This window comes from Echiichthys vipera, assembly GCF_963691815.1.
Source record: "Echiichthys vipera genome assembly, chromosome: 21".
NCBI lineage: Eukaryota > Metazoa > Chordata > Actinopteri > Perciformes > Trachinidae > Echiichthys > Echiichthys vipera.
In genome coordinates, this window is record NC_139846.1 from 120,893 (window position 1) to 137,399 (window position 16,507).

The following is a 16,507-nucleotide window of genomic DNA, read 5'->3' on the forward strand; positions in this document are numbered from 1 at the left end:
ATATTTCTGCTTTAAGAAAAGGTGAGGGAATAAGCCAAAAAATAATTGTTTTACATCCACCTTTTTTCAGTAAATCATTCTATTTCTCATGTTTTTAAGATGGTGACTGAACACTAAATTTGCCAACAGTAAAAATAACACAAAATGTTTTGTTTTTTTTGGGAAACTGCAACTACTACAATTCGCTCTTGAAAGGTTCTGAACGATCATAGAAATCAAGTGTATATGAAGGAACACAGCCAGTAACTGGTATATGTGTTTTAAAAACATTTATTTTTGCAAAACATTTTCTTTCGGCTCCCAGGAGTTTTTCCATTTGTCCCCACTGTAAGACAGAAACACAGCAAGAAGTATTACTGTCAAATTGTTCATAATTTTTGAGAATATAACTGACACTGTACTATTTACAATGAGACATGGATTATACAGGTATGCATGCATTCTTTTTTGAAAATGAGCTTTTCAATATCATATTTAGACAGTGTATAAGAAAACTCCCCAACGTCTGTGTGAAAGGTATGGAGAAGGAATGGGGGCAACAGAACTGTTACACCCCTGAGCTGGCATTGGAGGTAGTCACAGAGACGCAACAGCACAGAGTCGACGTCTGTGTAAATGGGAAATTTGTATGGGGGAAAAAAAATTGTAAATTTAGGTTTAATTTGACTAAAGAATGTATTGCCAGTATGAAACTTTTTTCTTCATGTTTTTGGCCAAGTTAAATCTTGCAGTTTTGTGCCGTTTTATGAGGAATGTTTTTTTCTTAGATTGCATTAGACACCAGGCCAAAACTGAGAAAATTGTGGCGTTCACTTTTATAAGGTGATACAATTTTGAATCATTTCACATTATAGTGATATTGCACAGGGGGTTTCTTGATTATGGTATATACTCTGAATTTATTTCAAGTCCAATGCACAATACTGCCCAAAACATTTGACTGCTATGTGACTTGCTCGACCCTCAGACTTTGCTGACCCTTATTAAACTGCAGTTAAAGTTGAAGACATTTTACTATTTTTATTAGTGGATTTTCCTCATCTACAGTAAAATAAACTTAAGAACATACACACCATCCAGAGCAAGGCAGCCACTGCACCAACACCTCGGCACGGTCCTTAAAAAAGAAAGAAAGATATAAGGAACAATAAGTGTGTGACACTTGATTAGAGCACAAAACAGTTTGCTGTACAAACTGAACATGTCAGTACCAAATGAAAGAGACATAATACCACTATGGAATCAATCAAGATTCATTATTCCGCATCAAATTGTGGAAGGACACAGTTAAAGACTGATGGGTAACCAGGTCTGCATTTTCATCCTAAGCCATGTTGTTCACATGTTAACAAAGAAAAAAAGACTTTGCTTTGCTATATGCAGAAATATGTTGCAAAGGCAGTATTTCAAAGGCGTCTTGAAAATATAGCATGCACTGTGTACATTACCGCTAAGAAGACTTTCATAAATCCTCTTAATTGTAATAAGGGCATTCCTGGCATCTTCTGTGTCCATTTCCCATGGACAGACACACTCGGCTGTAAACCCATCTGGAGCTCTGCTGGCAAGGAGGATGGGATGTCGATTGTGGAGCTGAAACAAAATTGGCACAAAATCACAAGACAGAAAATTGGATACATAAATGGAAGGTCATAATACATAACAAATATATTTTATGCTTTCATACCTATACATATAAGCTATACATTGAGACTCAGAGTGAGGTCACTATAAACTGTTTTAGTAGCAATGTAAAAAACAAAAGACCTTGGTAACAAACACAGCTATTCCAATTCAGTGTGAGACAAGGGAAGCATCACATGCTTCAATATCTAAAAACACAGCTAACGCTATAAACTATCCAATTAAATTTTATTCATGGTATCTAATCATAACAGATGTAGTCTCAGGACACTTTTCATAAAGAGCAGGTCAAAACCACACTATAAGATATCAAAGACCGTCAGATATGCGTTAAGGAACAACTTCCGAATTCTAATCCTGCAATGTAAATGTTCATTTTCAGGATATTTTATCCAAAATTGATAGATAGCAATGTGTTTGTATATACGCAATAACAGCAGGCTCTGATCTAGTAGTACATAACTCTGTTCACCAGTGACTTAGGGCGCACTCACACTGTCCTTCCGCACCGCGCCTCGGGCTTTAGGATACTTGTCCCCCCTCCCTCTCCCCCCGCGCCCCAGGCCTGTTTGTACTCACACTGCCTGGGCCTCGCGCAAATGCTTCACATGTCACATGCATTGATTGACGTCATCGCCATGCGTCTCTTTGTTGCCAAATCTTTCCATAGACCTCAGAGTTTTTGTGCATCTTGTCGACTGTTTTTGAATATTTTCATCGACCAAATCTGCATTAAACACTCCACCTCCGCATCACACCAACGTGAACCTTTCACCGCCATTGTTGTTGTTGTTAAATGTCCGCGCATGGTCCGTCCTTCTATTTACTATGTCCGAACAGGCGCACATAAATGACGTCAGAGCCGCCGTAGGCATCGTGCTTGGCTCGTACATGTTCAAACGGGCTCTACAAAAGCCCACCTCTCTCAGGCGGGTTGTGGACGGCACACTGGCCGCAGTTATACCCGGAACGGTTGCACTCACACTGGTCAAAAGCACTAGGCTTTAGCCGAAAAAACAGTTTTGGCCCGGTGCGGAAGGACAGTGTGAGTGCGCCCTTAGGTAGAGTGAAAACAAGACAACAAGACAAGATAATTGGGAGTGGTACAGTAAATCGAGAATTCAGGATTGTCTTGCAAATAAAAAAAGGATGAGTGTTAAATTGCTGCAAAAGCAAATAATGTAAGAGAAATATAGTAATGTAAATGTAAAGATCAGCAATTAATTACTTATTATTTTATGACAACTGTCTGAAAGAAAAAAAATAACCTACCAGTAGATTTGTTGCATCATACATTTTGTTGATGCTGCAGTTTTTTTGTGTGTGTTTCCAATCTTGGCCAAATTTCTTCTTTTGATTTTCAAATTTTTTTTGTAAGGCTGCTTGGCCCCGCACTGCTTACACATCTTGCTGGCCACACCAATCGTTTCCTTGCATGTGATGCATTGTTTTTGAGTAGGCATCTGCAGACAGAAACAGAAATAAGAAATGAGAACACTGCATTCTGTGTTACCAGTGAATAATAAATTAACACAATACATACAGTGCTCTTACATGTTGGCCTTCAAAGAAAACTGCTACAGCATAATACTACTCAGGACCTGTGTCCCCAAATTAGTCCAAGTCAATTTATAAAAACTGTATATGTGATAGTTTCTTGAGGGCTCTAGAAGGTAACAATAAATACTTGTTATGAATTAAGAAATACCTATAGACCTTTTCAAAGATGTAAACTTAAACATTCCACAACAGTCCTAGTTTATTTCCTGTTGCAGTGTATGTGAATGACACCAGCTGTCAGGAAGTAAACAAGGAACAAGGCTGTTGCCTAGCAATGGAATTCCGTTGAAAAGGTCTATTGAAAACAAAATACGTTAGGTGGTATATTAACAAATGCATTCTTCCTTAAAACATGCACAAATAGTCACAAACATAGTAAATAGGTCACATATTTGACGGTACACCTGTTTTGTCTGTCCTCTACCGTGTCTTATGTATTCCTGACTTTGCACCTGTACATGTCTTTACGTAATCTAGGGTGTCTAAAAATATATTTGAATCTCAACTAGACAGCCTGATTAAAAGAAAAGATTAAATATAAAATACATATCATTTTAGCTTACCATTCCATGTAACGTAAGACTAATTGGGAGCGTGTAAACGCATATAACGTTAAACACCTAAAACAATAACGATGAGCGATCTCTTTCAATTAATATTAGCTATTGTGAAAACGGATATTTATACAAATCATCATCAAAGTTAAATATCACGTTAGCGGTTGTCCGCGCTAGCTGACTAGCTTGCTTAGTTAAATGAATGTTAACTGAGCTCTTAAAACATTATACAGCCGATAATAATCTAGTTTCTATTACATTAATAGGCGGTGAAAGGACAAAGAATGCAATGATTTACACATTTGATCGTTCTCAAATAGTTTTATTTTATTACTAGCTACTTACCTTTAATAGTCCGTGTGTCAAGTGATGAAAAAGGATGTAATCAAATAGACCCACAATGCACCATGGACACATGCGAAAAGAGGCATACGTCCTGCCTACGTTCAAACCTGACGCAGGGGGCTTTCAACTCATTTAAGGACTTCAAAAAACTTCAGATATGGACGTTTAAGGAGAGCCCAAAACTTCAGATGTGGACGTTAAAGGATAGCCCTAAGCTTCAAATATCGCCTCGGACGGGCTTACATTGGAATGAGTTGAAAGCCCTCTGCGTCAGGTTTGTACGTTTAAGGAGACCTTTTTAGTCCGTAACTAACGCCAAAGGCCCTGACCAATCTTCAGTATTTGACGCGTTGGGAGTGAGACTGTGTTGCTCAGACACCGCCACCAAAGAGTCCAGTTTGACCCCCATGACGGAGCCAGCCTTCCTGATGATCTTACCGATCCTCTTGGCGTCTACTGCCCTCAGTCTGCTGCCCCAGCACACAACAGCAAAGAAGATGGCACTGGCTACCACCGACTGATAGAACATCCTCAGCATGGTGTTACATACATTGAATGACCAGAGCCTCCTCAGGAAATAGAGACGACTCTGGCCCTTCTTGTAAACAGCCTCAGTGTTCTTGGACCAGTCCAGTTTGTTGTCGAGGGGCCTGTTTCACAAAGCAGGTTTAGTGAAAACTCTGAGTCTGTTAACCCTGAAATGAGGGAAACTCTGAGTCTTCCGTTTCACAAAGGGAGGTAACTCAAACCAGAGACAGAGGGGTAACTCTAGCCTGTTTCACAAAGAGAGGTAACTTAGGGCGTGATCACACTGTCCTCCCGGACCACGACCCGGACTTTAGGGTACTTGTCCCCCCTCCCTCTCCCCCCCGCGCCCCAGCCCCGTTTGTACTCACACTACCTGGGCCTCGGCCAATGCTTCTTGCTGTCCATACGCCTTCAAGCCGTAACACGTCACACGCATTGATCGCGTGTGTGTGGCTTTGTTTACAAATCTTTCCGTAGACCTCTGAGTTTTTGTGCGTCTTGTCGACTGTTTATGAATATTTTCATCCGACCAAATCTGCAGTAAACACAACGTGAACCTTTCACCGCCATTGTTGTTGTTGTTAAATGTCCGCGCATGGTCCGTCCTTCTATTTACATGTCCGAACAGGCGGACATAACGCTACTGCCGTAGGGCTCGTGCTCGTGCTCGTACATGTGCGCATGCTCGTGCTCGTACATGTGCAAACGGCTCCGCTAAAGCCCACCTATTTCAAGCGGGCCGTGGAGGGCCAGCTGGCCGCAGTTGAGCGCGGAGCGGGTGCGCTCACACTACTTAAAGGTACTAGACTTTAGCTGAAAAACCGGTTTTGGCCGCGGCCAAAAGGATAGTGTGATCACGCTCTTCACCTCTCGGTCAGTTACCATGGTAACATGCTCTCTGAAACTAACCTGGTCGGGACCAGGTTTTTCTCGGAAAACCTTGAGTTTCTCTCTGTCTCCGCCCTCTTTCCGCCACACACAGTGTTTGATTTCCTCATTCATTCAGTCAGCACGCGAGTTTTGGCGTAGTATAGTTCTGTCTATTTTTTCAGAAAATCATTGCAAAAATCAGACATTAGAAGTAATATTAGGTGGTGACTATTTCCACAACCATGGCGTGTCCTTTTGATAACGATCCCGTGGATGAAGGTGCAGCATAACTGCACAGAGAATTAAATATTTGTCTGGAGATGATTATCAAACTATTGATTATAGATGTTCTTGCATTTCCAGGCAATTCTGTTTTTGAGCGGTACCGTTTCATATCACAGCAGATATTCTGTGTTGCGCTGCGGTTTTTTGCAAACGGGAGTTTTTGTATACAACGTATAAAAATCATTCAGTAGGCCTACATTAGAAGTTATATTAGGTGGTGAATATTTACACTACCATGGCATGTCCTTTTGATAACGATCCCGTGGATGAAGGTGACGCATTTCGCAAAGAGAATTAAATATTGGTCGGGAGATGATTATCAGACCGCGCATAGACGTCCTTAATATACTGCAGCCATAATTACAAAATGAATGAAATGGATCTTTTGAGCAAGTTGAATGTATTTGACTTAGCGTTTCTAAATATAATCCCAGCTTTTCTTGCAATTCATAGGTTCAAAAGTGTGTGCTTTTAATTGGGTTACCGGTATATAAACTACTCCTATATAGCCTTCTGATCCAGAATATCACCTATAATGCGAGGGGGCTGAATACGGCCAACACCGTTTCATGTCACAGTCCATCTCATCCCTCCTTACATTTCCAACATTAACAACCAGTAATGCTCTCACATCACAGCAGATATTGTGTGTTGCGCTGCGTTTTTTTTGCAAATGGGAGTATTTTATACAACATTGATATGTTGTATAAAAAACAGCCACTTACGGTAATATTTACTTTACGATGTAAAACATGCTCAAAATGAGGCGTCACCATGAGACTGTGCTGAGGTTTTACCTGTTTGAAAAATGTTTTTATGTTTCATCTTAAGCTGCGCTTCTCCCCCGCGGGGTTGCACTTAAATGAAATAAATTAATAGGCTCCCACTCAAGCAGTTCCCCCTGCGATATTACTGTGATTGCAACAGGACTACATTTAAACTTACGCACTGACCCGAGCAGCAATGTCCTCCCGCACCGTTTCCCTCTCTTTTGCTGCTGCAGCGGTGTAAACCTGCTCAAACTCTCCGTATCAGCGCATTAATATTTCCATTTCCAGTTGTAGCGTAGCCCTTCGCTTCCCCGTCTCCATGGTGACTCGTCGAATCAGGGCTCCATTGATGCTGTCTTTTTTTTACTTGTGGTGCACGCGCTTAACTCCAGGTCAAACTACTCTGAGTTGATCAACCTAACGCAAATCTGCTGTTCTGGAACCGAAAACTCAGAGTTTCCTATCTCAGAGTAGATCAACTCAGAGTTCAGGGTTAGACTCAGAGTTTTTTGAACCTGCTTTGTGAAACAGGCCCCAGGTATACTCCAAGGTATTTGTAATCCTGGACAACATCCGCAGTCACGCCGTTGATGGAGATGGATGTGGGGGCATATTTACTCCTGCGGAAATCCACCACTAGCTCCTTAGTCTTGGTGGCGTTTAGAACCAGGTGATTAGCTGCACACCAGTCAACAAAGGAGTCCACAACGCCCCTGTATTCCTCCTCCTTTCCCTCACTGACACAGCCAACAATTGCAGAATCTTCAGCAAACTTCTGCAGGTGGCAGGACTCAGAGAGGAACTGAAAGTCTGAGGTGTACAGGGTGAACAGAAATGGGGAAAGAACAGTTCCCTGTGGAGCTCCAGTGCTGCTGACCACAGTGTCAGACACTCCGTCCTGCAATCTGACATACTGTGGTCGACCCGTCAAGTAACTGAAGTGAACTGAATTCTCGATTTACTGTACCACTCCCAATTGTCTTGTCTTGTTGTCTTGTTTTCACTCTACCTAAGGGCGCACTCACACTGTCCTTCCGCACCGGGCCAAAACTGTTTTTTCGGCTAAAGCCTAGTGCGTTTGACCAGTGTGAGTGCAACCGCTCCGGGTATAACTGCGGCCAGTGGGCCGTCCACAGCCCGCCTGAGAGAGGTGGGCTTTTGTAGAGCCCGTTTGAACATGTACGAGCCAAGCACGATGCCTACGGCGGTTCTTACATCATTTATGTGCGCCTGTTCGGACATAGTAAATAGAAGGACGGACCATGCGCGGACATTTAACAACAACAACAATGGCGGCAAAAGGTTCACGGTGGTGTGATGCGGAGGTGGAGTGTTTACTGCAGATTTGGTCGATGAAAATATTCAAAAACAGTCGACAAGATGCACAAAAACTCTGAGGTCTATGGAAAGATTTGTAAACAAAGAGACACATGGCAATGACGTCAATCAATGCATGTGACATGTGAAGCATTTGCGCGAGGCCCAGGCAGTGTGAGTACAAACGGGCCTGGGGCGCGGGGGGAGAGGGAGGGGGGACAAGTACCCTAAAGCCCGAGGCGCGGTGCGGAGGGACAGTGTGAGTGCGCCCTAAGTCACTGGTGAACAGGGTTATGTACTACTAGATCAGAGCCTGCTGTTATTGCGTATATATAAACACATTGCTATCTATCAATTTTGGATAAAATATCCTGAAAATGAACATTTACATTGCAGGATTAGAATTCGGATGTTGTTCCTTAACGCATATCTGACGGTCTTTGATATCTTATAGTGTGGTTTTGACCTGCTCTTTATGAAAAGTGTCCTGAGACTACTTCTGTTATGATTAGATACCATGAATAAAATTTAATTGGATAGTTTGTAGCGTTAGCTGTGTTTTTAGATATTGAAGCATGTGATGCTTCCCTTGTCTCACACTGAATTGGAATAGCTGTGTTTGTTACCAAGGTCTTTTGTTTTTTAAATTGCTACTAAAACAGTTTATAGTGACCTCACTCTGAGTCTCAATGTATAGCTTATATGTATAGGTATGAAAGCATAAAATATATTTGTTATGTATTATGACCTTCCATTTATGTATCCAATTTTCTGTCTTGTGATTTTGTGCCAATTTTGTTTCAGCTCCACAATCGACATCCCATCCTCCTTGCCATCAGAGCTCCAGATGGGTTTACAGCCGAGTGTGTCTGTCCATGGGAAATGGACACAGAAGATGCCAGGAATGCCCTTATTACAATTAAGAGGATTTATGAAAGTCTTCTTAGCGGTAATGTACACAGTGCATGCTATATTTTCAAGACGCCTTTGAAATACTGCCTTGCAACATATTTCTGCATATAGCAAAGCAAAGTCTTTTTTTCTTTGTTAACATGTGAACAACATGGCTTAGGATGAAAATGCAGACCTGGTTACCCATCAGTCTTTAACTGTGTCCTTCCACAATTTGATGCAGAATAATGAATCTTGATTGATTCCATAGTGGTATTATGTCTCTTTCATTTGGTACTTACATGTTCAGTTTGTACAGCAAACTGTTTTGTGCTCTAATCAAGTGTCACACACTTATTGTTCCTTATATCTTTCTTTCTTTTTTAAGGACCGTGCCGAGGTGTTGGTGCAGTGGCTGCCTTGCTCTGGATGGTGTGTATGTTCTTAAGTTTATTTTACTGTAGATGAGGAAAATCCACTAATAAAAATAGTAAAATGTCTTCAACTTTAACTGCAGTTTAATAAGGGTCAGCAAAGTCTGAGGGTCAAGCAAGTCACATAGCAGTCAAATGTTTTGGGCAGTATTGTGCATTGGACTTGAAATAAATTCACAGTATATAACATAATCAAGAAACCCCCTGTACATCACTATAATGTGAAATGATTAAAAATTGTATCACCTTATAAAAGTGAACGCCACAATTTTCTCAGTTTTGGCCTGGTGTCTAATGCAATCTAAGAAAAAAACATTCCTCATAAAACGGCACACAACTGCAAGATTTAACTTGGCCAAAAACATGAAGAAAAAACGATTCATACTGGCAATACATTCTGTGACTACCTCCAATGCCAGCTCAGGGGTGTAACAGTTCTGTTGCCCCCATTCCTTCTCCATACCTTTCACACAGACGTTGGGGAGTTTTCTTATACACTGTCTAAATATGATATTGAAAAGCTCATTTTCAAAAAAGAATGCATGCATACCTGTATAATCCATATCTCATTGTAAATAGTACAGTGTCAGTTATATTCTCAAAAATTATGAACAATTTGACAGTAATACTTCTTGCTGTGTTTCTGTCTTACAGTGGGGACAAATGGAAAAACTCCTGGGAGCCGAAAGAAAATGTTTTGCAAAAATAAATGTTTTTAAAACACATATACCAGTTACTGGCTGTGTTCTTTCATATACACTTGATTTCTATGATCGTTCAGAACCTTTCAAGAGCGAATTGTAGTAGTTGCAGTTTCCCAAAAAAAACAACATTTTGTGTTATTTTTACTGTTGACAAATTTAGTGTTCAGTCACCATCTTAAAAACATGAGAAAATGAATGATTTACTGAAAAAAGGTGGATGTAAAACAATTATTTTTTGGCTTATTCCCTCACCTTTTCTTAAAGCAGAAATATTTTTCCATCCCCTGGGTTTCTTTCTATGTATTATGTATTTGTACGCTGAAGACAATACCCAGACATAAGGAAGAGTACATCCTGTTCACACAGCTAAAAATAAACTTTTGAATGTATTCACAATCACCATGATCTACAGGCACCTTATCGATTCATCTGAAATGCTCATTCTTGGCTGGTGTAATAACACCCATAAGGATAAGGTAAGAAGATGCCAGAGAGGGATAACGTTTTTATCGTAGAATCACTTAGCTCAGACTCATAATTGTTGTCCTTTACTAAGTAAATAATTGGGCTTTTGTTTTTGAATACATTTATGACTTGACATGGTTTTAAATCATCCTGCAGTCCCATTGGAGAACCGAGGACCCGCCTCCCGGAAGCATTTTTTTCAACAATCTCCTGATAAAGAGTCCTTAATAACTTCACAATACGATGGGTTAATGCGATGGCCATCGATTATAATTATTTCTTTCGGATCTGAGAAATATAGTTTTATTTTGTCAGTTTTGGATAACGGAAGGCTACGTTTTTACCCCCAGCCACCGTTGCGCTTGTTTGGCTTGTGTTAAAGGCGGAAGTGGTGTGTTCGAATACTATTATGAGCTGTCCGCCGTGGATGGGCTGCATTCCAAACTCAAATTGCCGCCGTTCAGCATGGTGTGTTCGAATACTATTATGAGCTGTCCGCCGTGGATGGGCTGCATTCCAACTCAAATTGCCGCTGGTCAGCGTCACTAGCTCTGTTGATGAGACATTTTATAGCCAGTGATTGAAAAATATGAAGTGGCTCATTAATATAGTTTAATATTATATTTTTAAGAATATATGGCTGATTATATTTAAAATAAAATCGTATTTTGTATGTGTCTTCCTCAATTAATATTGAACCACATCCGAATCAGAATGGGTTTTTATTATCATATTGTCATATTAAAAGGAAAAAGACAAAAAAATAAATAAAAGGTAAATACTAAATAATAGATAACAGGCTATAGACATTTGAATGTAATTCCCGTGCTAGGCAACAGCCTTGGTCCTTGTTAACTTCCCCAAATTTCAGTCCTGGAGAGCCACTGTCCTGCATGTTTAAGTTTCTCCCTGGTCCAACACACCTGATTCTAATGATGTGCTCGTTATCAAGCAGCTGAAGCTTGTCACAGGTTTGAAAATCATATAATCTATATATGTAATAATATGTTGCTGAGGATATTTGATCTACATCATCAAATAAATCACTGTGTGTGTGTGTGTGTGTGTGTGTGTGTGTGAGTGAGTGAGTGAGTGAGTGAGTGAGTGAGTGAGTGAGTGAGTCTGTGTGTGTGCGTGCGCGCGCGTGCGTGCGGCATTTGTGCGTCATACATAAAACATCATTCTTAATGCTTGCATTGGCTAATAATAACATATACACAGTGAATATTGTGATATATGAAGGTAACTCATGTCAGTCAACAAAGAAACAAACAAAGAATGAAGGAAACAAACAAACAAACAAACTTTTATGTGTAGAGCCTTCAAAGTGCTGTCTGGATGTAGGGTTTGGATGACCTGAGTCCATGACATGAAAAAATTCAAACTTTGCTGTAGAGCTAAACCAAATACATCATTGGAAAGGTCTCGACCTGGGGAGTAATAATATGTTAGTATTAATATTCTACATGGCTCCGGTTTTGAAAGAATGAACTTTGAACCTTGACCTCAGGGCCTGTTTGAGGGCTTAGAATTCTGCAATAAAAAGAAATACAGAAATGGGACCAACTGTTATAGAGAGCTCTTGACCCCAGCTATAACATGAGTACAATCAACAATTTTGGGTTTTGTCAATTATGGGTCAAATTAATTTTCACCTATGGAATAATTTGATTTTAAAAATCTGATTACATCAATGTGTTAACTATGCCCTTAAACTCCTCAATGTATTCTCATTTCAACATTTACAACTTCCAATTCTATGAAAAATACAACCTTAATTAAAGAACTACTACTCCAATGAGCCGCGCAATAACGCTAAGTACTGCTATCTGCCATAGTTGTAGTTTTCTGTGGTTCTTCCGGTTTGTAAATAAATGGGTTCACAAAAAAAGATATATATATATATATTACATATATCATATATCTAGAACAGCTGGATTAGTATTGAGATTACATAAAGATGATCTATGTCAACAAAAAGTAAAGATGTATTCTTGAAATAGGTATGCAGTTTTCTGGTTTGCAAAAAGGGTAGTAAATAATGTGCCGTATACTTTAAATATTGAATATAGCCTAACTCCCGTTTTTTCTTCATATAAATGGTCTTTATGTTAAGAAACAGTTCAGATGCTAGGTGTTTGAACAATATTTATTAGTTTTAAGTAAATTAGGGTTTGCATGCAGCGGACTGGCTCCGTCTCTATAGCCACTTCCGGCTTCCGCAGCGTGCGTGGCAACCACCATAGCAACAATAGAAAACGATGCATCTGTGGATTCCAACTATTTGTTCGCTTATTATATTCTCTTGAGTGTGACGAAGGAGGCTGTATACTTTGTCCAAGGCCTTTCTCAGGTACTGGCAATGCTGGGTCATCTCCTTCACAATTATAACTTTTTCCTCTTCCATAGGCCTGACCAGCATAACCTGGTCAAAAAGTCGCCTCTTCAGGCGAAGACTCACCACTATTTTGAAAAAGAGAACAGATGGGACAAAAGTAAAACACTTAAGCCCCTTTCACATATACACTGCAAACATAAAATGATCTAGACAATCAGTATGTGAAAACACAAATACTTGATCCAGTCAGACTGGACATCAAGTGGAATTTACCTGGCCAGCTCCCAAGTACTACTACTATGAGCTACATGTCTCTTTTGAAAAACAGAAACAAGCAAAATTGACCATAAAAAAATAGTACTGTAAAACATATAGCGAAATGTACCATAACACATACCAGTGGCTGCCCACTGCTGGACGTCACACACCCATTCCTCCGTGTCCTCCAGAGAGATGTTGAGCTACTGCTTGAGACTCTCAAGATTAGCTCCTTCGATTTCTGCTCTCTGTTTAGTCCATTTAGAATGTTTAAAAAAAACAAAAAACATAGATAAGTCATGGTGTGATCCGTGAAAAGGTATGTTAACATAGGGCATTAGAGATAAGAGAATAAAGATGTTTTCACATTTGAACCCAGAATAATGTCAGAGAATCAGGTCCGGAGATAGTCCCGAGTTTCTTTCACACATGCAGCACACACTTAGATGTGTTCACACTTAATGTAACTACTTAGTTTGGTTTAGGCAAGGGGAGCGTGCAGCTGTATTCACACATGTGCACACTCTGGAATTACCCAGTCTTTGCACTATTAAGCTGGGAGGGTAAACTCCATTTGATGCCCGGTCCGACTGAATCCGATATTTGTGTACACACACAGCTGTACCAGGAAATGTTCAGATAGTTTCAGGTTTGCAGTGCATGTGTGACAAGGGCTTAAGATGTAGGACAACTATCTAGTGGAATGTAATACACCAAAAGTATTTCATAGTATCAGAAAAAATGTTATTTTAAAAAAAGGGGACAATATCAGTGAGTGTATCTCTAATCATGATTGAAAAACCTAAATGAATTGATGAGGATATTCTTAAAGGTATGTCCTCAAAAGAGACTATATGCCTCATGAAACAATTATTTCCTTGTTATAACAAAGGCTATTTTATGGTGAAAGAATGCAATACGTATATAAGAATGCTATTTGGATAGAAAGGACATTGAGTTGTTTGCTGCAGTCATTTGATGTCAAAAACACTTAATGGTGATTTTTGTGAGTTGTCTCGATATTTCTCGCGTTTTTTTTCTCGCGCCGATATTTGAAGCGCTCCTTGGGGCGCTCTTCGGGGCGCTCTTCGGGGCGCTCTTCGGGGCGCTCTTCGGGGCGCTCTTCGGGGCGCTCTTCGGGGCGCTCCTTAAACCTACAAACCCGACGCAGGGGGCTTTCAACTCATTCCAATGTAAGCAGCCTGTCCTCCACCCAAAAATGACCACATAGGTTGTTTGATCAAGGAGCTTATTACGACCCATGAGTTAAAAGCCCCCTGCGTCACGTTTTTTCGTGTTTTTGTGGTGTTTTCGTCTGTTTTAAGTCGTTTCATCACGTTTTTGTGGTGTTTTCATCTGTTTTTAGTCGTTCAATATTGTTTTTTGTGGAGTTTTGCGAGTGTTTTTAGTTGTTTTGTCACGTTTTTGTGGAGCTTTGCGTCTGTTTTTAATCATTTCATCACATTTTCGTTGAATTTTGCTTCATGTGGTGTTTTCATCTATCTTTAGTCATTTTTGTCATGTTTTTGTGTTGTTTTCATCTGTTTCTAATCGTTTCGTCATGTTTTTGTGGTGTTTTCATCTGTTTTTAGTCGTTTTGTAATGTTTTTGTGGTGTTTTCGTCTGTTTTTTGGAGGTTTCGTCGCGTTTTGTGGTGTTTTCATCTGTTTTTAGTTGTTTCATTATGTTTTTGTGGAGTTTTGCGTCTGTTTTTAGTCGTTTTCTCAAGTTTTTGTGGTGTTGCCTGTTTTTAATCGTTTTGTCGCGTTTTAGTGGTGTTTTCATCTGTTTTTAGTCGTTTTGTAATGTTTCTGTGGAGTTTTGCATCTGTTTTTAGTCGTTTCATCATGTTTTTGTGGAGTTTTGCATCTGTTTTTTAGTTGTTTCATCACAGTTTAGTGGTGTTTTCGTCTGTTTTTAGTCGTTTCATCACATTTTTGTGGTGTGTTTCGTCTGTTTATAGTTGTTTTATCACGTTTTTGTGGTGTTTTCATCTGTTTTTAGTCGTTTCATCACGTTTTTGTTGAGTTTTGCCTCTGTTTTTAGTTGTTTCATCACGGTTTAGTGGTGTTTTCATCTGTTTTTAGTCGTTTCATCACGTTTTTGTGGTGTTTTCATCTGTTTTTAGTCGTATTTGCGGCGTCTTGCGTCTGTTTTTAGTCGTTTCATCACATTTTTGTGGTGTGTTTCGTCTGTTTATAGTTGTTTTATCACGTTTTTGTGGTGTTTTCATCCGTTTTTAGTAATTTTTGTCACGTTTTTGTTGTGTTTCCATAAGTTTTTAGTCGTTTCATCACGTTTTTGTGGTGTGTTTCGTCTGTTTTTAGTTGTCTTATCACGTTTTGTGGTGTTTTCATCTGTTTTTAGTCGTTTCATCACGTTTTTGTGGTGTTTCGTCTGTTTTTAGTTGTTTCATCACGTTTTGTGGTGTTTTCATCTGATTTTAGTCGTTTCATCACGTTTTTGTTGATGTTTTCGTCTGTTTTTATTCGTTTTGTCACGTTTTAGTGGTATTTTAAACAGTTTTTAGTCGTTTCATCACGTTTTTGTGGTGTTTCGTCTGTTTTTAGTTGTTTCATCAAGTTTTGTGGTGTTTTCATCTGTTTTAAGTCATTTTTGTCATGTATTTGTGGTGTTTTCATCTGTTTTAAGGCGTTTCATAACGTATTTGTGGTGTTTTCGTCTGATTTTAGTCGTTTCATCACGTTTTTGTTGGTGTTTTCGTCTGTTTTTAGTCGTTTTGTCACGTTTTAGTGGTATTTTAAACTGTTTTTAGTCGTTTCGTCATGTTTCTGTGGAATTTGTCGTCTGTTGTTAGTCGTTTCATCACGTTTTTGTGGTGTTTTCGTCTGTTTTTAGTCGTTTCATCACGTTTTAGTGGTGTTTTGATATGTTTTAGTCGTTTTTCATGTTTTTGTGGGTTTTTTTCGTCTGTTTTGAGTCGTTTCATCACACATTTGTGTTGTTTTCATCTGTTTTTAGGAGTTTCATCACGTTTTTGTGGTGTTTTGGTATGTTTTTAGACGTTTCATCACGTTTTTGCGCAGTTTTCATCTGTTTTTTGTCTTTTTGTCACATTTTTGTGGTGTCTTGCGTCTGTTTTTAGTCGTTTCATCACGTTTTTGTGGTGTTTTCATCTGTTTTTAGTCATTTTTGTCATGTTTTTGTGGTGTTTTCATCTGTTTTTAGTTGTTTCATCACGTTTTTGTGGTGTTTTCATCTGTTTTTAGTCATTTTTGTCATGTTTTTGTGGTGTTTTCATCTGTTTTAAGTCGTTTCATAACGTATTTGTGGTGTTTTCGTCTGAATTTAGTCGTTTCATCACGTTTCTGTTGGTGTTTTCGTCTGTTTCTTAGTCGTTTTGTCACGTTTTAGTGGAATTTTTAACAGTTTTTAGTCGTTTTGTCATGTTTCTGTGGTGTTTTGCGTCTGTTTTAAGTCGTTTCATCACATATTTGTAGTGTTTTCGTCTGTTTTTAGTCGTTTCATCACGTCTTTGTGGTGTTTTGATATGTTTTTAGTTGTTTTGTCATGTTTTTGT